Source organism: Marmota marmota, unplaced genomic scaffold (assembly GCF_001458135.2).
Source record: "Marmota marmota marmota unplaced genomic scaffold, marMar, whole genome shotgun sequence".
Lineage (NCBI taxonomy): Eukaryota > Metazoa > Chordata > Mammalia > Rodentia > Sciuridae > Marmota > Marmota marmota.
In genome coordinates, this window is record NW_026000174.1 from 44,907,532 (window position 1) to 44,930,988 (window position 23,457).

Here is a 23,457-nt window from a genome sequence, read left to right on the forward strand (position 1 = left end):
ACTCGAACACTCACAACATACCCTTGGCATAGGACTCAACCCTGAATTTCTACCTTTAAAGTACAGAAGATTACAGAAAGAAAATTGGGGGTGGGCGGGGGGAATCTTACTACTTCTTCTTTTAAACCAATTACTTTAAAAAGCCATGTTACTTTATGGTCTTCCCATTAAAAAGAAAAAAAAAAAGCTCCAAAACAAAAATACTATTAGGCTTGGGAACACCAAAGCAGAAGAATTTAGCCTGTCCTATAGACAACTGGGCCTGTGCAGATGCTTAAATTAGTAAAGATTCCTGTTCTAATTTCAGTCTTGGTACTTTCTCATCCACTTTGAAATTCCAGTCCTTGAACGGCTTGAGTGATTGAAGATGCAGCTTAAGGTTTCATAGGAGCTTTTCAGGGACGTCTGCATTAATCCTCTGCTCCATGCAATGTAGAAAACATTAAGCAAAAATTTCTGAAGTTAAAATATGTACTTAATCCCCACTACAGGGGATGGATCTTTTTAACAGATGTTTTTCTGGAATGGCTGGTGATTGTAAAATAGGAAGAACTGAAAGAATCAAAGTAGGTAAAGGGGATGGATTGGGCAGGGGCAGGGGCTGGGTTTGGGAGGCAGGAATGGCCCATCAATTAAGTTTCCAGACTGTTGCTAATGAAAAATAAGCTGTCTACGGATCGTTGCTGGGACATTGCTATACACGGTGGTCACGGACCAGAGAAAACAAACCCAAACTGATATTAAAAAAATAATAATAATCATTTAAGTAAGACATTCCTCTGATGTGTAAGCCAAGATCTCCAAGGGTACTGGGTTCCCTTGTTTGGAAGGACTGTGTTTGGGAATTCATGGCAGTTTACTCCTCGGGAAAAACAATGGAAGCAGTTGTTTGCCACGTCAAAGGAGCCTCCGGGCTTCTGGAGGTGGCAGTTTAGCACATCCTGCTCCATCGGAGACCTGCCAGCCCACCACTCTTCTTTTAAAAAAAAAAAAAAAAAAAAAAAAAAATTTTTTTTTGAAGCTGTATATGCACACAATGCCTTTATTTATTTTTATGTGGTGCTGAGGATCGAACCCAGTGCCTCACCTGCTAGGCAAGTGCTCTACCACTGAGCCACAGCCCCAGCTCCCAGTGCGCCGCTCTTGATGGGACACCTTAGATCAGCAAATGAACCCTGTGTGACACATTTTAGGAAAGTGGACCTTTTCCTTCATTAATTGGCTTCTCATTCCCTCAGCTCAAATTGACAGCAAGCATGGGGGCCTCAAACCAAAGGCATTAGATTTTGCCCCCCTAGGGCTCCCATTCTGCATTGCAAACAAGAGGGTTATACAGCTAACGTGGGTGACCTAGGAAGCAGCAGAAGGGGTCTGAGTTAGCATCCTGGCTCCCCCATTGACTGGGCCTCAGAACTGGGGTCAGCCACTTTACCTCTCTGTGCTCCAGTTTTATCTGTTAAACGGGGAGGATGTCACTACCGACTTTGGACAGCCATAGGGAGGAATGAACAAGACAAGAATAGAGAGGGTGACACGGTGCCTGGCACATAGGGCTTTCTGCTTCCATTCATGGTGGGCCAAAGGCAAAGGCTGGGAACACCTTCAAAGGTAAGGAAGGGGTCTCTTTTATGGCTCTAAAATATACAGTGTTTTCTTTTAAAGAAGCCATTTTGCAGCCCGCTGGATCTCACTGCTATGCTAGCTCAGCATGAATACCCCCCATTAAGAATCATGTCACACCCTTGCCTCGCAAGTGGTGGAAACCCAAATCAGACGGCATTCAGCTTTGGGTAGTGGGAGACATACGAAGGCCTTTCAATTTCCAAAGCCATGATCAGAATGCAATGTTCTCGCATCAGGCGTTTCACGTTTTAGAATTCAATTACAAAACCCTACCATTTAGCTTGTTAGGCTGGCTGCTCCACCCCAGAAAGAGTGACAAAAGACAATTTTTTACAGCCAGGCTGCAAGTTCCAGTGCCATAAATCACTGGTTATCAGGATGGAGTGGGACTCATTAATACAAACGAGAAGCCTGAAAGGCACCCATTAGCATGCTATTAATTTGTTTGACGATCTACAGCGTGGCAAGAGCTAAAATAGTGAGGCTGGGCAAAACTGCATTTCATACAGAAGAATAATCTGGTCCCATTAATTTCTGTCATGGGCTTGCCAGATGTAATTGGGTATAATCAGACCTCGTACATCTCGCCATAGCTTTTTCATCTTCTGTGCTTTTAAAAGAACACGGGGTGGGGGATGAGCTTGAAGTCTCGGGACTCAGTAAAGATAACCAATGAGAACAGGTTTTAAGGTGGTGCACCTGTTAAGGACTCTGAGTGCCTCTACCTTTTGGGTGTTTACTCTGCCTTTTGTGTGTTTGCTTTTCGTGAAATGAATGTGATTCATAAACTCTTTTCCAATTGGGTCAACTTTATTATACATCCACCCATTCATCCAATTTATTGGGGTGTGGGGCAGGACAGGGACTCATTCAATCCCTGTGGGTAGATGTGAGTTTCTTCCATTTTTGCCAGTAGTGAGGGGGCATGAGGAAGGGAGAAAGACTGCAGATGTTTTATTGACATCTTTGTGATTTTGTGTTTTCCTCCCCAGCTGCAGGGCATTTCTGTGGTTGGCTGGCCTTTCAGCCCCCAGAAATCTTACTAAAAATAGACTCACACCCTTGAAGGGCTCTGACATCATGCTTGCTCACCTGGGTCACTACTGTTAAGAAGGAAGTCAGACAGGGGAGCTGCCCATGTGCTCCTAAACAAGTCTCTTTTTTCTTTCCTGTAGTAGTTAGTGCTGTTCAAAGGGCACCATCTTGCCATGAAATGAATGGAAGAAAAGAACTGTTTCAGGATTTTTCAGATGGTGGAATTGAAGATAAAGGTCTATAAACCCTGCAATGATCCTCCAAATGACCACTTGACTATTTTAAAAAAAAAATCTACATCAATGAACATGTAATTTTCCTGCCCAAAGTTAGCATAAACAAGCCCACATACACTGATGTGATCACATCCATCAACAAAACACGCAGGCCTGGCCTCAAAGCTGAAAGGCAGGGAGAAGGGAAACCCACGGGCTTCGCCACCCTGAGAACACACTGCTTAACATCACCCTCTGAGCACTCAAACAATTCAGCTTTTCCTCAGTACAAGACCCTGGACATTATTAAACATTTAAACATAATCTGCGCTCAGGGTATAACATTTGGTAAGTATTATAAAGTATAAAGAAGAAAAAAAAATCATTGTGTTTCTATCCCTCTGAGAGGAAATCCCTTGGTGTATTTCCACACACATGTGTGTTGACAGAACTGGACCACAGTATATGTACCATTTCTTATCTCCACTTTCTTTCCTAAACGTGGATATTTGGGAAGCATTTTCCTATACATTTCTTTCAAAGACAACCCCCCTCCCTGCACTGAGGATTGCACCCAGGGATAACTACCACTGAGCTACATCCCCAGCCCTTGTCATTTTTTGAGATAGGGTCTTGCTAAGTTGCTAAGTCTGGTCTCAAACTTGCCATCCTCCTGCCTGAGCCTCCCAAGTTGCTGGGATTACAGGCATGCACCACCGTGACTGGCTCAGAGATGTAATTTTTAACAGGGCTGCATAAGTTTCACTATATTCAAGCACTGTGATTTATTTAACCATTCTCAGATGACATGGAGATGGGATTTTAATCTCTCCCTGGCATCTCTAAAATTAACTCTCACCTTCCTGTCCAAAACCCATGAGCTGACACTGACAGATGCAAATCCGTCGAGGAACATTCTCCTTGGGAAACTTGAGAGCAGGAATTCTTGCTATGAAGGTCTCTGGTGTGAGATGAGCTGCTCAGTCCCTAGGCCAAGAAGCCAGAAGGGCTCCAGTCACAGCCAGAAAGACTGCTGAGATCAAGCCAGAGAGGCTGGAGATCAAGAGCTGGCCTGGACCTGCTATCTCTCTCGCCAGCTTGAATTGGTCACTGAGCCTGTGGCTCTTGAGTGACTCACTGTTTGTGGCCTTGAGACTGTCTCAGGGAAGTAAGCAAAGCAAGATATCCCTGGGATCAGCTGATGCCAAAGAGGCTTCTAGCTCCAGAAGCCTGACCTCTTCACCCAAGTTTAAATACTGTCTCAGGGGTGAAGAGGTCAGGCTTCTAGAGCTGTGAGCCTCCTAGGGCCCCATCAGAAGGGCAGCTGGGAAATTCCTGGTTTATCATTCAGAAGACATTACCAATTTTCCACCAGGGGTTGTAGGCTCCTTGGAGTCTAGATATGAATAGCAGTTGTATTTGATGGTATCTGTTTAGATCAGCATCTGATAACACACCTCCATCTTGATTTCCTGGCTCTGGCAGATTTATTCCTGATGCAGTTTCATTTTCCACATTCCTGTCCTCTGGGCCTTTGACATACAGCAGAGGCCACAAGGCAGTTTCTTTGCTTGGAGCCAAAGAGAGATCTCACATTTAGCACCTCCTACTTTCCACTGTGCTGTTGGTAGTTAGGAAGACCACAGCAGACCGTTCATTTCTTTGGTCAAGAAAGAGAAAGAGCCTGGTGCAGTGGTGCATACCTGTAATCCCAGAGGCTCTGGAGGCTGAGACAGGAGGATCACAAGTTCAAAGCCAGCCTCAGCAATGGCGGGAGAGGCACTAAGCAACTCAGTGAGACTCTGTCTCTAAATAAAATACAAAATAGGGCTGGGAATGTGGCTCAGTGGTTGAGTGCTCCTGAGTTCAATCCCTGGTACCTTAAAAAAAAAAGAAAGAAAGAAAAGAAAAAGAGAGCCTATGAGAACCCAGAAAGAGGTATGAAGGTCACTTTCTGGGCTGAGCACATCCCTAGAGCAGCACCAGCCACAGGCCAGCCAACCACAACCGCTATTCTGGGTATGCCCCAGCTCACAGCTAACGTATTTTCTAACTCCATCTTCCATTTTTATTAACCAGTCAAGCATGTTTTACTTTACACTCTGATAAGAGGATCAGAAACAGCTTTCCCACATCTAAGGTGATCTTAATTAAATGTAAGGAATACATGAGCGGCGCCGTGTGGAAGCTTCCAGCCAGAGGAGGAAGAGATCTCCTGTTTTCTTCTTTAACTGCCAGCTCCAATGCACTCTCCACCCTTTAGATAGCAATTCACTTCTCAAGCATTTAACCAACGTGAACAAGAATATTAGCAACACTCACATGAGACTAAGTACAGCACTACTGCAAGCACTTCCTATAAACAAACTTGTATGATCTTCCTAATAGCTTATGAAGTAAGCACAATTCCCATTCCACAGGTGAAAAAACAGGTCAAGTAACCTGTCGACAGACAGGAAGCCAGGAAGTGGTAGGGCCAGGATTTGAACCCAGGCAGTCCAGCTGCAGAGGGTTTGTAATCACCACAAGCCCACAGTGCTCTGATTGAAATGGCACAGGGATTTTGGTTGCCATTCCCCTCAAAGGGTCAGGTCCCAGAGACAATGTGGAATGGGAACAGGAACCTGCTCCCTCTGCCAGCCTCAGTTCCCAGGTGCCTCTCACAGTGTACTTTATGCCTCTCAGGAGTAATTTTAGCCACATGCAATTTCTGCCACATGTGCTGACATCACAGCCTAGCACCTGAGTTGAGTCAGACTCCTTGGAGCAGCACCTGGAACAGCACAGCACATCAGCGGGGGACAATGGGCTTCCACATCAGGACTCACAGCTTGGGCTAAAGAAAACATGGACTCTGAATGTGCACACAGGTGCACTTGAGCTAGAAGAGACCCTTGCATCCTCTGGCTGCAGATCAAAATGTTAAGCTGCATCTGCACACCAAAATCAACAGCCCACGCCCAAGAGACTGTGCATGGGCCCCCACAGTGACTTGGGGCAGCGTTTTCTTGGCATGTGGGTGGTGGAGCCTTTATGGGACAGGCCTGCTCCTCCATGCACACATTTGCTCTCACAAAGCATGTTTCTCTCCTCAAACAGGAAAATCTTGCAGTCTGAAACATTCAGTATTCACAAAGGTCCAGCTAGCAGGGTAGTAACACCACATGAGCCTGTTACCCAGCCAACTGACAAATCTGGTCAATGGAGCAGTTGTTGAGGTTTTACTTTTCTGATAAAAACACTCGACTTGTGGCTTGGGGTTTGCCTGGAAATGTGTGAAGTAAGGAGATAGGAGGCAAAAGATACCATAGTTCAATATATTTCACTCAAGATGATTTCTATCTTCAAAGAGACAGTTAAGAAAGAACAAAAGGAGGACTTCACTACGACCTTTCTTTTTGAAAATGTTCCAACTTACAGAGAAATATAAAGGATAGCACAATGAACATCCCAGTCCCTTCCTGACATTTTCCAAATATTAACATTTTGCCACATTCATTTTAATTTTTGCTGAACCATTTGAAAGTTGCAAGTATGTGGCTTCTTTTATCAATATTTCAGCACGTGTAACCTGAGATGAAAGACACTCTTCTGTATGACATTTCCATTCTTAAGAAAGTTAATATTGACATTGTAATGTCATATAATATCAATTCACACGATTATATTAATTTTTAATACTAGTAAGAGTCGGAAAAACCTGAATTAAGTAGGATGGTATAATTTGGTTGGATTCAATGCATTTGTTAATAAAAATAATTCTAAAATGGATCAGCATCTACTTTCTAAGAACAGCACAGTGGGTAAAACTGAACTTTCATACAATGAGGAAGTACTTCCAAGGTCTCAGCAACATAACTCATAACTAATTTCTTTATTCTACAACACTGGATGAAGCCCGGAGCACATGAAGCCTAGTGTAAATTTAGGAAGTTGGGTTTTTTTTTTGTTGTTGTTGTTTTTTATAAACACACTGCATGGAGTTTGTGTTCTTGCTTTGTGCACCAACAAAAGTATTCTTGCTTAAGGAAAGAAAGACCAGAAGGTGAGCCATGTAGTTGTTGCACTCTTATATTTCTTCCAGGCAAATATTACTTTCTATAAATCTTCAAAGAAGTTTTTATAAAATTCTGCTCTATGACAGTTCCAGTGAGTTCAACATGTAGCCAACACTTAAAAATGCCTAATGACTGGAGTTTGCATACTTGGTTTTCCAGCCATAGCAAGCAATGGCAATGACAGAAGCATACTAGGGTGGGGGAGGGACTTAAAAAAAAAAAAAGAGAAAGAGAAAGAAAGAGGAAAGCAGAAGAAATTGAGAAGACTCAATATGGATCTATGGAGTGAGAGGTTGTTCTCCCTGCATGAATCCATGAGTGAATATTTCAGAGTTCGGTGTCCTAAGAACTGAGTCCCAAGGATGTCTTAAGTCACCTGCTCTCCTGCAGATCTGTGCTGTTACTAGCCAGCATTCCTTCCTGGTATCAGGAGAGCCAGACAACAGCAACCAAAGCCTATGGGGCTCGGGAGAGGACAACACATCACTAGGTCACCAAATGAAGTTCCAAACCACCTCTAAAACACCTGGATCTGAACTGAGAAATGACCGACCATGTCCTCTCAACCTGATCCAGTGTTTATCCCTTGTCTTCCTCTATGCATGGCCTTTGTCGCCACTGCCTCCTAAAACTCTTGGAGGACTGATGCCTCACATCCCCACACCCAGCTCTTGAGCAATCCCCCATCCACAGAACTCAGCAAAGACCAGGAAATGAAGAAAGCGTGCACGGTCAACAGAAATGCCACGGATTGCCGATCGTGGCTCTCCCAGGAGAGCTCCCTGGAACTCACACAGTTCTTCCTTCCTTTGCACACACTTCCAACAGTGTCATTTCCTTGGGGACACAGGCTGTGCTCTTGGTCTGATTCTTTCATTACCTATAGCCATGAGTCTGGCCCCACAGTCAGATGAGGGTCTCAAAGTCACAACATGGTGGAATATATAATTCTCCTAAGCCTCAATTCCCTTGTTCTTATAATACAGTCTGTTTACAGTTCCTTTGAGGATACTGTGAGATGAGAGACTGAGGCACAACCTCTCAGGAGCTCCTGGGAGTAAACCCTCACCTGGCCACCTCTCACTCCGTGACTCTGAGCAGGTTTCCTCATTTCTCTGTGCCTTGGCCTCCTCACCTGTAAGATGGAGATAATAACAGGAGTGATTGCCTCACAGGTCACTGCAAGAATTGTATGAGTGGACACATGTGAGCTCAGGACACCAAAGACAGAGCAAGCCCTGGGTGGATGCTCATGACCGCTAATCCCTGTTGCTATGCGTAGATTTCCTGGCCCATCACTCCATACATACCAGGTACTCAACAGAATCTACTTGCTGAAAGAAAGCTGGTTGAGAGCAGACCAGTTTGTTCAAAGCAGCAAGAAATAACAGCAAATGGCATTAGACAGGCTTAAGATTTTACAAAAATAGAGAGCAGTCATAAAAACTTCAGACTACAGCATGGGGCCATTTAATATTAAGGTCAACATCTGGATACATTGTGGGGTCCCTCAGTGAATCACCCCCTGACCACCCAGTGTTGTAAAAACTGAGTCACTGGGGCCATATTCACGTCTGCTCAGCTCACGGTTTAAGAAAACAGGAAATGGTGTGGAACACTTCAAATGCCTTAGTTCTACCTCAACCGTTAAAGGTTGGCTGCAAAGATAAAGTTTTGGTACTTATAGGACACAAATGTGCAGCCGTCCTGGATGTCTCTGCCCCTATGGTTTCTGATTAGCTGAGATTTTAGCAGAGGCACGTTCACCAGGAAGCTACAGGCAACTCTCCCCTGCCCAGGTTCCTTCCAGAGCCTCATAAGAGATCTCATGTTAGTCACATGTAAGATGGACCATAGTCAGCTAAGACCACTGTCACTCCACTCCACCTGACCACATCTCCCCATGCAATCCAGTGGGCAGTATTAGCACCTGGGTGAAGGGACCTTGAGAGTTGGGGATACAGTCGACTGGGCTCAGTGGCTGGCAGTTACCTCCACATGGAGTTAATATGTTACTAAACATCCCAGTAAGCCAGTGACATTCAGAAGCACCCCTATTACCAAATGTGTGGTGACACAAGGGTGCAGGGCCAGAGGTCACACCAGAATGTGTACTTCAGTGCTCAGCACCAGAAGTAGGCGAGGAGGGGAGGAGAAACAAATTCACAATTCAGGAAGCCAGAAGCAAATCTGGAAAATTCTTCCAAATTTCACAGCTCATAAAAGAAAAGATGTGACTGCAGTTTCTCCAGATTTGACAACAATCCTACACAATCCTTGACATCACCAATAGTGAATTATGAAGCTAAAATACATTTTTAAAACTATCAGTGATAAAAGAAAACCCTCAACTTTTGGTTACCTATTCTAATATTAGACTAGATTGTACCTATAGAAAATAGTACAGAATCACTGTCACATGAAGAGGCGATCACAGTCAAAGAATTAGCGGGAAAAAGTGGGTCATGGGTTAATAAAATGATTTGTCTGGATTGTGTGATATCAGTTTTAAAAAATGTTTTGTAGGGGCTGGGGTTGTAGCTCAGTGGTAGAGCACTTGCCTCGCATGTGTGAAACACTGGGTTTGATCCCCAGTACCCCATAAACATAAATAAAATAAAGGTATTGTGTCCATCTACAGTTAAAAAAAAATAAAAATATTTTGTAGTATTTTCTCACTCTAAATATATATTTGCCTTTACCTCTCACTTTGCATTCATAAATTTTTATTCTTCATACCTGTAGAAAATTTAGGCTTCACAAAACCTGAGTCACATCTGCCTGTTGCTCAACACTTAGGCCTGAGCTTGAGTCTGATCCATGGTGTGATGTGGAGGTATCTCCCTGCAGTACCCCATGGGGGCTGGCTCTTGTTTCTAAAAGGGGGACAAGCACAGTGTCTTGTCTCTTGCTTGTCACTGAAATGAGATAAGGCATGGAGACAGCCGAGAGCCAGGAAGAACTTGAGCAGTACCACCTCTAAGCACCTCTCCTGCACACGCTGAGGACTTCCACGTCCTTACCTTTGGATCCATTATCCAGGTTTTTATTTACTACTTTGTCTACCCCACAGATACCTCAGGATGCCTTCTCTCCCAGGTCCTCATCCCGGTCCCTCCCCTTCTCAATGCCTCAGCGTCTACCCCATGTGCATGCTGGAAGTGTGAGGCCTGACTGACTGCTCCTGCCCCCACTTTCCCAATCAACTTCCAAATCTGTCACGTGGCTTCTTTCCAATGCTCCCAGACTTTCTCTGCTTGCCTTGCCTCTCTCCCCTGGAAAACTTCATGGCCTCCATTCGGGTCTCTTTCTGCCTCTAGAACAAATATACAAAATAGTGTGATATTTCTGGAAGGCAGGCAATTCCTTAGAGATCCTTCTTTTCGGCCAAGGTCCTAATGGAGGATACCAATCAGGTTTACAATGACAGTCTGGGGGACACCCAGTGAGGCCCTCTCTCTGTTCCTAAAGGGCCCAGCAGGCAGCCTGGGCCCCTCCACTGCCCTCTGGTTCTGACAGTCTTGCCTCCTGAGAGGACATTGTCTGCAGCTCTGGCTTCCGCTGCCTCCGAACTCCACATCTCATCCGGGCAGACCTGGCAGGCCTCATGCACACCCTGGCTTGTCAGGCCCCGGAAGGGCTGCCGTGACCCAGGAGGGAGGCTGACAGGAGCACAGCACTTCCAGGCTGCAGACTCAGAAAGACACATCACAAGTGCTTCTAAATTTATCTGCCTTCAGGAGGTCTAAAAATACCCAAAGTGAGGCTTAGTCCCATGGACACCAGAGCAGCTTGGACAAGGCTTCAGCTGTCCTCCTCATTTCTTCAGAGGACACTTCAGATCAATTTAAATAAATCTGCTCTAAAATCTCCTGCAATATAAATGATGCATTGAACCAGTCCCTCAGCTGCGCCTGAAACCAGATCAAGGCAGAGGATCACCAAGGAAGAAACGTAGGAGCTGCCACCAATACGGCAATTGGGAGTAAAGCTGAAATTGTTCTCTAGGGATGAATAGAAAAAAAAAAATTGGGTGGGGGATTAAGGTGTCTTTGGGGGGTGGGGTGCTGAACTGGGGACTGAACCCAGGGATGTTCTAACACTAAGCTACATCCCCCATCCTAAGTTTAATTTTGAGTCAGGGTCTCCCTAAATTGCTGAGGCAGGCCTGGAACTTGCAACCCTTGCAACTTGCCTCTGACTCCCTAGTAGTTGGAATCACCCAGCAAGTGCCCATTTTTCATGAGAGGCAATTATTTCAATGCAATCTGGATCCTAGTGTTCTTCTGTCTTAGGATATAACATAATTTTTATGCCATTTCCCTTTTGCCTAGAGTAGAGGAGGGAGCAAATGCTATGAGTGGGCCATCAACTACCACTCTGCTAGGGCAGGACTTTTGATTAGCCCTTCATTCAGAGGAAAGGGCTCACCTCAGTCTGGAAGAGCAGACGGCTCTGCCTGCCAAGGCGTCTTCACACTGACTATACACATCCAGATGCCCCTACATGGTTCCTTTTTGGAATCCCAGGAAAACCTTTGCCATCTACTCATTTTTGGAGGATTTCTACAAGGCTAGAAATGCTAGACTTGATGTAGAAGATTGGGGCTCAAACTGACAAAACTGAGTTTTTCCTGCACTGCGAACTGGGGATGGTGACTACCTTCAGGGGATGCCTGGGGGAGTATAAGGTGAGCTCCTTGAAAGTGCATCATCAGGGCTGGGGATGTAGCTCAGTTGGTAGAGTGCTTGCCTCCCATATACAAGGCCCTGGGTTCAATCTCAGCACACACACACACACAAATGCATCACCAGGAATTCCAAAGGGGCTGAAAGATATTTACTGCAGGGGAACATCTGGCATTTTATCCTTTCTACATCAAAAAGACCATACTCAGAGCTGGGGTGGTGGCTCAGTAGTAGAACACTTGCCTAGCATGTATTGAGGCACAGGGTTTGATTTTCAGTACTACATATAAATAAATAAAACAAAAAGGTCCATTGACAAGTAAACAATATTAGGAAAAAAAAAAAAAAGACCATACTCTAAAGTGTTCCAATATTGAATGGGTTTGCAGTCCTATAGAGTTCCCATTTCTTTCTTCTGTACTAATTTAAGAAAAATAGGCCCTCCCTAAGGATATTCCTTTATCTCAGACAATTCGGCAGTAGCAGCAATAGCACTGATGTTTATTGCGCACTTTCTATATACTATGAACTATATACACATGTCTCATGAATTATAAGCCAAACCTCTCAACAACCTTGTATAAGAAATAGGTTCTATTATTCTCATTTTATAAGAAGAAATAGCCTGAGAGAAACAGTCATTTGTGTTAGGTTAGAGAACTAGCCAGTGGCAGAGCTGGGCCTCCAAACACAGGCCCAAGCAACTCTAAAACCCGTGTTCTTTAAGAAAAAAAGAAAAGCCCATTCCTTAGCAAATATAACTACACATGGCAAAATTGAGACTAATCTTGATTTGGAAATGGGCCATGAACTGAAAGGGTTAACAATAGTTCATTGTCAATGAAGCGATTTATATAGGAGCCCATGTGCATTTTCATGCTCAAGGAGTTCTGGAACCTTCCCTGCAATGAGGTCAGCAGAGGGACAGTGGCTGGCAGTAGGAAGACAAGTAAGAGGATGACCAGACACCCTTAGAACGCACTCCTGGCGCTGGCTCCAGGGCTGGCTAGCAGACAGGCCGTCCCATCGGCTGGCTCCTGAGCACCTCAGTGGTCTCCTGGGTAGGATGTGGTCTGACCGCATTCTCTGAAGTGTCTGGTAGCTCCTTGCAGGCCACTGGTGCAGAAGACGAGCCAGCCAGGAGCTGTCTGCATCCCTATCACATTCACCAGAGGGGGTCCCATCTCCTGGCCTGCTGGGGCCGGGGCTCCCAGGTTAAGTTGAGGCCCCCTCTTCCCTAGTAAGCAAACTAGTGGTTGTAACCTGGGGCATCTGACAGGTTGATGTTTGGAGAACACCATCTCAAACACCCTGGAGGATGGGAGGAGCATTACCACCCCACGCACACCCCCCGCCCCCAGAGATGATGCTGTAGGCCGTGCCACATAAGCAAGGGAGAAGACACTGAGGGCTCATTTGCCTCCGTTTCTTCATCTGTAAAACAGGGGTAACACGGGACTTTGCAACTCCAAGGAGAAGTGAGTGCACAAGTGGAAAGCCCGCAGTCACTAGTTACTACCTACTACTACCATCTGGGAAGAGTGGCGAGAAGCCACAGATTCACTGTGTAAACCCCACCCCCATCCTTGAGGGGACTTTCCCCAGTACCTTCAGCTCATGTCAAAGCTGAGTTCTTCCACGTGGGGACAGGTCACAAGGGCATGACCTTTCTCTGACACAATGCTGGGGTGGTGCTGCCTGTGGTGTGGGGAAGGAGTGGACTTGCTCTGGAAACTGAGGGTTCAAGTCCCCCAAATTTACAACAGTAAAGGACAGGGGCTGACGCTGGTGACAGAGAAGATGGAAAACACTACCAAGAATACCAATCTTTGGGTCAGGCACGGTGGCCCAGGCCTGTAATCCCAGGGACTTGGGAGGCTGAGGCGGGAGGATCTTGAGTTCAAAGCCAGCTTAAGCAAAAAGTGAGGTGCTAAGCAACTCCGTGAGACCCTGTCTCTAAATAAAATACAAAATAGAGTTGGGGATGTGGCTCAGTGGTTGAGTTCAATCCCCAGTACCAAAAAAAAAGAATATTAAATTTTGATTTTCAACATCCAAACCCTGGAGTGCCATGTGGAAGCCAGGCTGGCTGGCCAGCCTTTGGATGACGGTACACATTCGACAGTATTTGTTGCATGAAGAAGGGAAGGACTAAAGAGACCAGGCAGATGAGTGTATTTTTAGGGGCCTACTATGTGGCATACTTTGTGCTAAGTGCTGCAGGGCCACGGTCTTTTTCTCTTCTGCCCACCAGCAGCAGGGGAGAGGTGGGGATGATTCTCTGCAGATGGTCAGTGTGCCCTCAGCCTTAGGACTCTGGCACTCTGCACGGCAGAGCCTAACCTTCACCCCAGGTATCCCCAATTGGTGCCTGAACCCTCTTGGCAAGACCACCCCACGCAAAATGAAAAGGGAGCGGGGTAGCCTTTCAGGTATTAAGAATTTCAAGATAGTGACAGCCAATCATTAAGACAAGTGCAGCCTTCCAAACAGGGAGCCCCCAGTGACCACCCACTCGCATGCCCACGAGGCTGGCTCTGTTCTGAGAAGTCAAGGGGACACCAGGCAGAGGTGTCATCGGCCCCACAATGGTCCCCACAGTTTTCATTTTGCCAAGTGCCAGCTCATCTCTCCAAACGACTTCTCCAGAAAGCTGTGTATTATCTTACCCTCTTTTCAAAATACAAAGACTGGAAAAATCCCTGCCAGAAGAGCTCAAAATTCCACATTAAAGAGAGGCCTGCACTTGAGTGAGCCTGTCTTCAGGACAGGCTGCATTTGCATGTGGCCACGTGAGCAGCAGACACTCTATCCGTGGAGGCAAGCTCGCCCGGCATTTAGAAACCTAAGTGGGACCAGATCCTTGGTCGAGGAGCCCCAATTACCACAGAGCGAGCTCCTGATTAAAACCAGCACTCTGAGGTTCCTGGATTTCACTGAATAAACACACCCCATTTGGACTGACTGGCTTCTGCTGAGGGGGAGAAATGAGTCTCCGAAATTACCTGAGTTTGGGGTCTTCCTGACCAGGGCTCTGAAGGTCTGGGCTTAAATGCCCATCTTTGGGAGACTCCTGAGATAATGGAAAACTATATTTGGGCGCCAGGACGCTTTGGGGAACACAGGCCTCAGACACTCAGAAGGAATGGAAACAATTATATTGATTCCAGGGACGTGTTCTGGTTTCCCATTCTCCTCTCCCTGGTCCAGCTCCCTTCTCCCCATCCCAGCTCACCCACAGCCCTCGGTAGGGAGGGAAGGGTGAGTTCTGGCTGGTGCGTCCCTGAGGCTTGTTCCTGAGATGAGTCTCGTCCTTGTGGGTACAGGTCTCCTTAAATGCAGGTTCCTTTTCCTGCTGCTCTTCATGGTTGAGACCGTCTTTCCTGACAATTCTCAGTGCTTCTGACATGGATAGAATTCTACAACCTCAATAGCTACAATCCAGGTAGCTAGGTGGGGAGCACCTTCCCTTCCTAGGGTTGGGACTCAGAAGGCTTAGGATAATTTACCCCAGGCCAGCTTACATAGCAACTTCTAACCAATCTGCATCAAGCTGCTAATTAGATGTTTGCAATGAAATTTTAGAGGAAGAAAAAACTATTTTGCTTTGACCCAACACTTGACGTGACAAGAACCAACTTTGGGATCAAGTGGTCAGACTTGTTAGACCAGGGCTGAACACCTGAGGCTCCTCTGCTTATCCATAAGGCAGGGGAGAAGCCACAGGGGAGATAGCAGCAGGGACTGTTCTCAGCTGAGGGCACCCAATGCAAGGCTGTATTTCACGGTAAGTTCCACCCTCTGGCCATCATAGAAGAACTTGTGACATGGATATTTGAAAAGTTGCAAGCCACTCCCTTTAAGCCTTTTCCCACCAACCATCAGCAAATTGAGATCCTCTGGATAGACAAGATCGCCTCAGAGCAGGGAAACTTTCACTTTCTAGAAACAATTGCATTTTAAACTCAACTTCAGAGCTAGCCCCACTGATGGCCCTGAGCCTTCAGCTCCTGCAGGAGGCAACAGATACTCTTGGGATCGTATTCTACACTCTATTCATTTGCTCCCCCAAAACCCACAGGCTTAAGTCAGTGACCGAGTGCAAACATGTGTTTACCACAAATATTTCATCATCAAGTCCCAGGCTAAGCCAAGAAATAGCAAGGCCAAGTTACTTTTCCACTTGTGCTGCTGAAGCCCAATTTTACAGATAATCTGTGAGCTCCAGAATGGCTTTTTTTTTTTTTTTTTAAATACGGCTTACTTAAACATGATAAAACTACAATAAAAACTGCCCACAAAGAGTTTCCAAGAATAAATAAAGCTCAGCTGGGTCTGTTCTAATTGAGTACATTAGGGTACACAAAGGACCTATGTGTGCCCAAGGCCTTAGTAGCACTAAAAATACATAGGAAGTTTATGGCATAGGTTCTTACCCTCTCTGTGTTAATGTCCTCAGTGGGGAAGCCAAGAAAAGCACACAGAATAGAATGTGAAGATCTGGCAAAACACTTGGCTCCGTTGCTCTTAACTTTGAAGTCCTGGTGTATGAAGGACCCAGGGTGGAAGAGGCCCCGGTGCCCCCGCCAGTAGCAAGACTATAGTACCCAGGGCACCTCTTCTTCCTAGGATGGGGCTGGGCCCACAGACTGCTCAATAAGGAGGCAACAACTGGTGGAACAAATGCAGATGACCGATAGTGCAGCAAACTGCAGACTGGGTGTGTTGGAAACCTGGTCCCCTGTGCAGCGTTGAGAGGTGGGACTTCTGGGAACTGGGTCATGAGGGTACTGTCCTTATGAATGCATCCATCAATTCCTGGATTACTGGGTTATCTCGAGTGGCTCTGTAAGAAGAGAAGGCTCTCTCTGACCTGCTTGCTCTGTCTCTGGGCTGCCTCTGCCACAAGAAAGCCCTCACCAGATGAGGCTGAGCAGAGGCTGAGCAGAGGCCAGCAGCATGCTCTTGGACTTCCCAGCCTCCAGGGCCATGGGCCAATAAACCTCTATAATTTATAAATTATAGAGTGATAGCGATTAAAAACAGATATAGACACCAGTTGGTCAATAAGATTAAGAATCCCTTATTTTAAAGGCAACCCAGATCAAGCCCCAACATTTCCCAGAGCAGAAAACATGGACTCTGAAGGTTGAAAGGCAGAAGGTCACTCAGTCAGCTGGTGGAAAAGCCAGGAAATGACTCTAGAGTCTCAGCTCCTAAACACACAATTGTGTAGTCATCGAAATTCCAACTGAGCTTTCTGGGCAGTCCAAAAGAAGGTGGTTTTACCAGATTGTGAATCACCCAGTAAGTACAGAGTCCAAAAGCCCAGGGTATTAATTACCATTTAGTACCAGCCAAGGAGTCAGAGCTCAATGTCCAGCACCCACAGGTGACCCATAATGTGATAAGAATCCAATTTGTTACTTCCAGAACTTTCTTGGGCAGCATAACCAGCTGTCCAAGATAGTCCCCAAACCCCACAATTTAGAGAAACAAGATGTTTTAAGGCAGAAATACCAAAAAGTACCACCTCAGGGCTAAAGAAGGAAGCCTGCCTACCTTTCAAAAGAATTGCCCTGGTTATTAGCCTGAGCCAGCAGGATTGCCAGAAGCACCTCTTTCCAGTTTGAAATCCTGGAGCCAGAGACCAGCACTGTCTTAACAAGGCTGGCAAATGTCCTACAGCTAAGGGACAACACCGTGTCAGCACCACAGAATAACAGGAGTAGCACTGAAGCAGAGATCACGCCAAACTCCGTAGCAGATGACGTGGGGCGAGGCAATGGGATGAGACAAAATGTTCTGTGGCTCAGATCTGATACAGAGGAAGCCTTGGCTCAAACCTCCCTTCCCACCCACAATCCCACTAACTTTAGTACCTAACTCAGTGGAGACAGTCAGAGTCTTCAGCAGAGTTCGATTGCCCTTTCTTCTGACTTTGTGGTAGAGGGGTGAGTCCACCGGGGACCAGCTGATACCTGGAGGCAGGGGAGGGGAAACCTGCAAGCCCAGAATGGGCTGGGGGCAAGAAAGAAATGGCCAACTGACTACCCAGCACAAAGCTGGAGGGCTGCCGTCTGTCTCTGTGGGGTAGTTAGTGAGGTGGGCTCCGGAGTGGTCTGGACCCGGGCGTGAATCCCTCACCATCATTCTTCACCTTGTGGTAGATGATTTAACTTCTCCCAGCCTCAGTTTTGACATGTGGAAAATGAGACACTGCTGTTTCTTAGAGAGCAAATGTGTTAAAGCGAACTCAAGTGTATAAAGCATTTATTCCTACAGCACCTGGAGCCTGCGAATCCCCAAAACATGCTACCTAACTTGATTTTTATTCTCCCATGGCTCACTCCCTAGGATCTCTACTAACAGAATGGGACATGACTTATGTCTGTTTCTTTCAAATATACACATGGGTGACCCAAACAAGAATTTAGTTCGGGCTTTGAAGACAGATATTTTTTTATTTGGAGAAGGAGCATTTTTAAGGATGTTAGACTTGGACTAATTTTTAAATATTTTGCACTTCCTGGGTAATCAGCATAGAAGGCAGCATCCTAAGAATCTACTTAGTGGCCAAGGCAGTCCAGCTGTTGATGAAAACTTGTCCTGGTTTGAAATATCATGGACATTTATTTCAATTTCCTGACTCCCACAGCTATGCAGAAAATTGTCACACATCACTTGGATGGACATGCTTCATTACAGCAGAACCTTTTCTCCAAAACAAAGTAGACCCTGGAAGCCCAAGGGGCCACTGTGTGGGTTGGGTTAGGTACCTCTTTCCTTCTCTCCCCTAAACCTGAGCACTAACTCCTCAGGGAGGAAGACAGGCACCATGTGTCCACGTTAGGGAATCACTGAAATCTCCATCTTGCTGTTCCCTCCTGAAAACAGTGTACTTCTATTAGCCAGCAGCATTTGTAAGCTTACCAAAGGAGGTCCTGTACCTTCCTTTCAGCCATATGCCCCAAAACCTTCATATAGTTTTAGCATTTAAAGATGTTTTATCTTGGATTAAATCTTTGTAAGGAGAGAGGAAACCGCTTCATATTGCCCTTTCTACTGTGGTCCGACCTTCCCAAATATTTCTCAACAAATCATAACAGTGTTCCCTGATCCACAGGAATTCCAATGGAAAAGGAGAAACTAACCAGTCAATGTGCAGAAGTAGAGAGTTTAAGCAGGAGGACAAGAATAGAGTTTGAAGGTTGAGTCTTCTGTTCCATTTCCTCCAAAAGTGAAAGCCTATTAGATAATATTGCATTACCCAGAAAGATGCCTGTGAACTAGTGTGCATAACATTTGGGATGCAATAAAAAGTGGTTTAAACAGTTAGGGGCATCATTATGTCCTGTAATGGGAAGTCCTGGGTAGGGTGGTTTTAGGGTTGCTTAGTTCTGTGATCAAGACTGTTATCAAGGACGCAAGTTATATTATTTCCCTTCCTTGGTCTGTATCATGATGCTGGATTTTGTGTGATTTTCCCTGTAGAGTCATTAGATGGCTGCAGCTACAGCTCCAAATATATCCCCATTCAAACTTGGGTCATCCTTCTAAGAAAGGAAAACTCTTCCAGAAGCCCCACCCAGCAGACTTCCCTCATGCCTCAGTGGCTTGAGCTGGTTTACAGACCCATACCTAAACCAATCACCATCAAGGAGACTAGAATCCTGACAACTTTCAGGAGAGTCAGGCCTCACCTTTGGGCCAAATAAAGAAAGTCCAGGCTTTGAAACACACTGCTTCTGACTCCTGGTCAAACTGCACTGTCTTAGCAACAATGAAGGATGGGACAGAGGGTACCCAACATCCATTTGGGAAGCAACCCACTCGTGCCAACAGTAGTTCACAGTCTTCCCAGGCTTTGATCAGAAAGGCGTGTAAAAACTACCCAAATTGCAGGTCTGCTGTCAAATACCTTTCTTGTTATGAAAACACATTTGAGTTAATGATCACATGCAATGTGTGGGCCTTGTTTGGAACCTAATTCACACCAAACAACTTATGTTTGAGGCAAAGCAGGTAATTTTAAATATGGACTAGGTTCTCAGTTATAATAAGGACATTGTGGGAATTCGATGTGAGACATTGCATTAACAGGTAAGCAAAGGCTTATTTTTCAAAGGATGCATATTGAAGTGCAATGAAGTCTGCTATCTGCTTTTAACCTACTTCAGACAAAAAAGGGAGGCACAGATAAAGCAAATGGTATAGTGGTGGTAACTAATGAACCTGTGTGATGGATGTACAGCTCGCTGTCTATTTTTTAAAATGCTTTAAATTTTTTCATGATTAAAAAATTTAAAAGCATTTACTACGTAAGTCATGGTATCTCTGATCTTGCCTTATGAAAGCTTCCTGTGCCTTAAAGTTGGTCCTCTTTAAGGTCTTTACACTTTCCTCTCTCCCTTTCTGGGAATGTCCCTCTAGACCTCTGCATTATCGGCTTCCACTCACATTTTAGGTCTCTGTTCAAATGTCACCTTCTCACAGGATCTTTCCCTCCCACAAGTCCTCTCTCTTATGAGTCTAATTGATTCTGTTCAATACTCTCTCCCTCTATTCTACTTATTTACTAGCTGTCTATTTCTTCCAAGTAAGACAATCTCCATGAGAATGTCTGGAATATCCTTCACAAACTTTATTTTCTTTTAAATATTTTCTTTTAGTTGTAGGTGGACACAGTACCTTTATTCTCCTTATTTACTTTTATGAGGTGCTGAGGATCAAACCTAGTGCCTCACACGTACCAAGGGAAGCACTTTTCCACTGAGCTACAAACCCAGCCCTCCTGTACAACCTTTCTCCTGTGCCAAGTCAGCACCAGGCATTAAAAAAAAGAAGGCACTCAAATATTGAATGAATAAATTGAATTTTCTCTTTTTAGAAGCCCTCACCAACACTAAGCAAAATGATCACCACTTATGGAACACTTTACATATATTCTTATTTAATTCTCATAACAATCCTATGAAGGCAGGTCTTATTATTGCACCATAACTGAACTCCAAGGACTGCTTTAACCCCTATACTAACTGTAAATACCTGTCAGTCATGGTGCCAGTCCTATTCCTGGGCACCAAAAGACATGACCAATGGATCTCTCTCAATTCTTTCTTTGGGCCTGGGTTCAACACATTGCTCCAGGCAGTTCTCATCAGTTGATCAGGTCTAGTCCATGAGGTGATACCTATGTGCCATCCCTACACTAGGTCATGCTATGAAAAAGCAGGTGCCAGTTTGACTTGAGTTACCTCTTCAATAGTTCTTCCTAGGGTCGATTTCTGCCTCTTCAGGAAATGCAAAACCTAGTGCTACAAATAAACCTCAGCCTTGGTGAGCAATATTCCCAGACCACTGGATCAGTCTCCAGAAGGTTATTAAATAGCACAGCCCAGCTGCCAGAGCCTTCTGAGGCTTGGCATGCAAAGAGGGGCTCCCCTGTGGGGACTGCTGGCCGTCTCTGTTCAGTTACAGATCAGAATTTCCAGCCCTGCTACTCTTTAGCTTGCCACACCCTTCTGCTAAGAAGGCACAAGAAACACAAAGACACCAAAGCAGGAGTCAGGCCTACGCCCAGGCCAGGCCCAGCCTCTACCGGTATGTCCCTGGCAGGCTGCTTCCCTCCTTCCCTCTCTGCTTCCACATCTGAAAACCACACTGGTAGGCCACCTTTAGAGTCCCTCACAGTCTAATTTCAGATTCAAGGTCCATGTCCGGAGCTTTGGTATTATGTGTGTAATCCCTGGCACAGAGAAAGTCTCCTATAAATGTTTGCAGGAGAACAGGAAAGAACTGGCTTTGGAAAAAAAGCCTCTTAAATGGACCAATGGACCATCAGTGTGCTCAGTAGAGGGAGGGCTGGATGTGGCAGACAGCATGAGCTCCTGGAGGCAGGTCTGGGAGTTTGCCATACCTTCCAATGTGCACTCTTCCCCTCTGCAGACCCTTTGATAATGCAAGGATGAAATCAATGGGCTCCCAGTTCTGCTGATTGCTGGCGAGGCAATCTCAGGCAGGTCAACCTCTCTGAGCCCTCATTTCCTCACTTAGGAGGTGCAGATAATCACAGCACCTACATAAATAGGACTGTTGGGATAATGACATAATGCCTATGAAAACTTAGAACATGGCACATGGTAATTGCTCAATGAGGTTAGTTATTACTCTTACTACTAATATTGGTCTATACATAATACAGACCAGGAGGGAAGGGATTTTGCTGCCCAGTCAGATGGTGGATACACGTTTACTAAATGAATGAATGGGGTCAAACCAACTGTTCATTCCTTCCAGGTCTTTCCCCTTTCTCTGCACTCTAGTGGGTTAACATAATCTCCTTCAAAGCTAGATTTTATATAGAGGATAAAGGGACCTAGAGGGTGGTGAGCTTTCTATCCATTCCACTTGTATTAGAAAAACACTGACTTTAAGTTCACTGTGGAAACTTAAGTATATTCTTTTTCATCCTTTTACCACTAAACAATCATGAGGAGATATAGTCAAAACACACAATGGATGAATTTAAGTAGAATACTAAAAAGTGTTCAAATGATACGAAGTCAAGAAAGGGGAGAAAACAAGACAGAGTGAACAAACAAATAATAAAATGAAAAGCCTAGATCCAAAGAATCTAGAATTACAATAAATGTGAGTAGTCTAAACATACCAGTTAAGATACCGATTCGGAGAATAGATAATCACAAAATACAACTATATGCTGTTTACAAGCTATTCACTTGGGATATAATAGAGACTAGTTAAACATATGGAAAATACATTATGCAAACATATATCAAAAGAAAGCTGGAGTGGCTATAATTAATATCAGATAAAGGAGACTTCAGAGCAAAGAAAATTACAAGGGATAAAGAGGACATTACCATGCCAGCTTTTATATAAAGTATCTGAGAAGATGAAATTTCCAGAGGGTGGAGTGAGCAACTCAGGAAGACCGCGGCTCTCCAGCCCAGCACTCCACACCCCCAGCAGCCTGGGGCCCCAGGAGCAGGAGAGAGAGTGTGTGTGGCACTCACCCCCCAGGCCTCTGGCACATTCAGTTACCCTCACTCCCTGGATTCCTTTCCAATTGCTATTCATTTTTGAAGGAAAATAAGCCTCCAAGTGACAGGGGTCAGGGAACTTGTTGAAAAAGCCATCCCCAAGGTCACACACTCACTCTTTGGGAATAAATTCTCAACTTGACAGCACCATGCCGTACTTGGGACTCTATGTCCACGCTGATAAGAGTTTGAGAGAAAATTCCCTCACTTTCGCTCTTCCTCCTCACCCACATATTTTTTTTTTTCAAGAGAAACTCTGTAGGGAGGAATAAAAACAAAACTCTAAAAGCCAAATGATCCTGCCCAGGAGAAGTCCTGCATCCTGTGTTCTGCTCCTTGGATGCTGGCAGGATCTGGTTTAAAGAAGCCTCCAGCAGCCGCGTGTGCACGTTAGCATGCACTATCTGCCGTCTGGCCTCCCAGACCTGACTCCTCTTGTCTGTTTAACACCTCCCAGCCCACATGCTCCAAGGTGTCATCTAGCCCAGTGTGTGGAAATGCTGAGGATTACAGGGTGGTCATGGCAGCAGCTCAGGACAACAAAGTCTACCCAATTCCCAAACAAAGATCTGGTTTGTAGTTGGCCTGGTCCCACTGTCCGGGTTGCAGACAGACTGGACTGGCAGCGAGTGCCACAAGTCAGACAGATGGAGAGATCACGTGGGTCAGAGAGGCTGGCAGGGGGCCCACCTAGTGTCCTTCTGGAAAGGCTTTGGCCTCAGCAGTCAGGCAATCTTCTTTCCTCCCAGGCCTCCAGTTTCAGGAGTGATGA

The 23,457-nt window shown here is 45.4% G+C and overlaps 1 protein-coding gene and 1 long non-coding RNA gene across 5 annotated transcripts in view; one reads left to right on the forward strand and one right to left on the reverse strand.

Moving 5' to 3' along the window:
* Abtb2 (ankyrin repeat and BTB domain containing 2) overlaps positions 1-23,457 on the reverse strand; it is a 160,758-nt gene that overhangs the window by 110,806 nt on the left and 26,495 nt on the right. The gene's annotated exons all lie outside the window — the stretch shown is intronic.
* On the forward strand, positions 9,824-19,267 carry LOC125612092. The gene is made up of 3 exons (XR_007342397.1): positions 9,824-9,834; positions 14,423-14,433; positions 19,133-19,267. It is a non-coding gene; the product is annotated as an uncharacterized LOC125612092 (long non-coding RNA).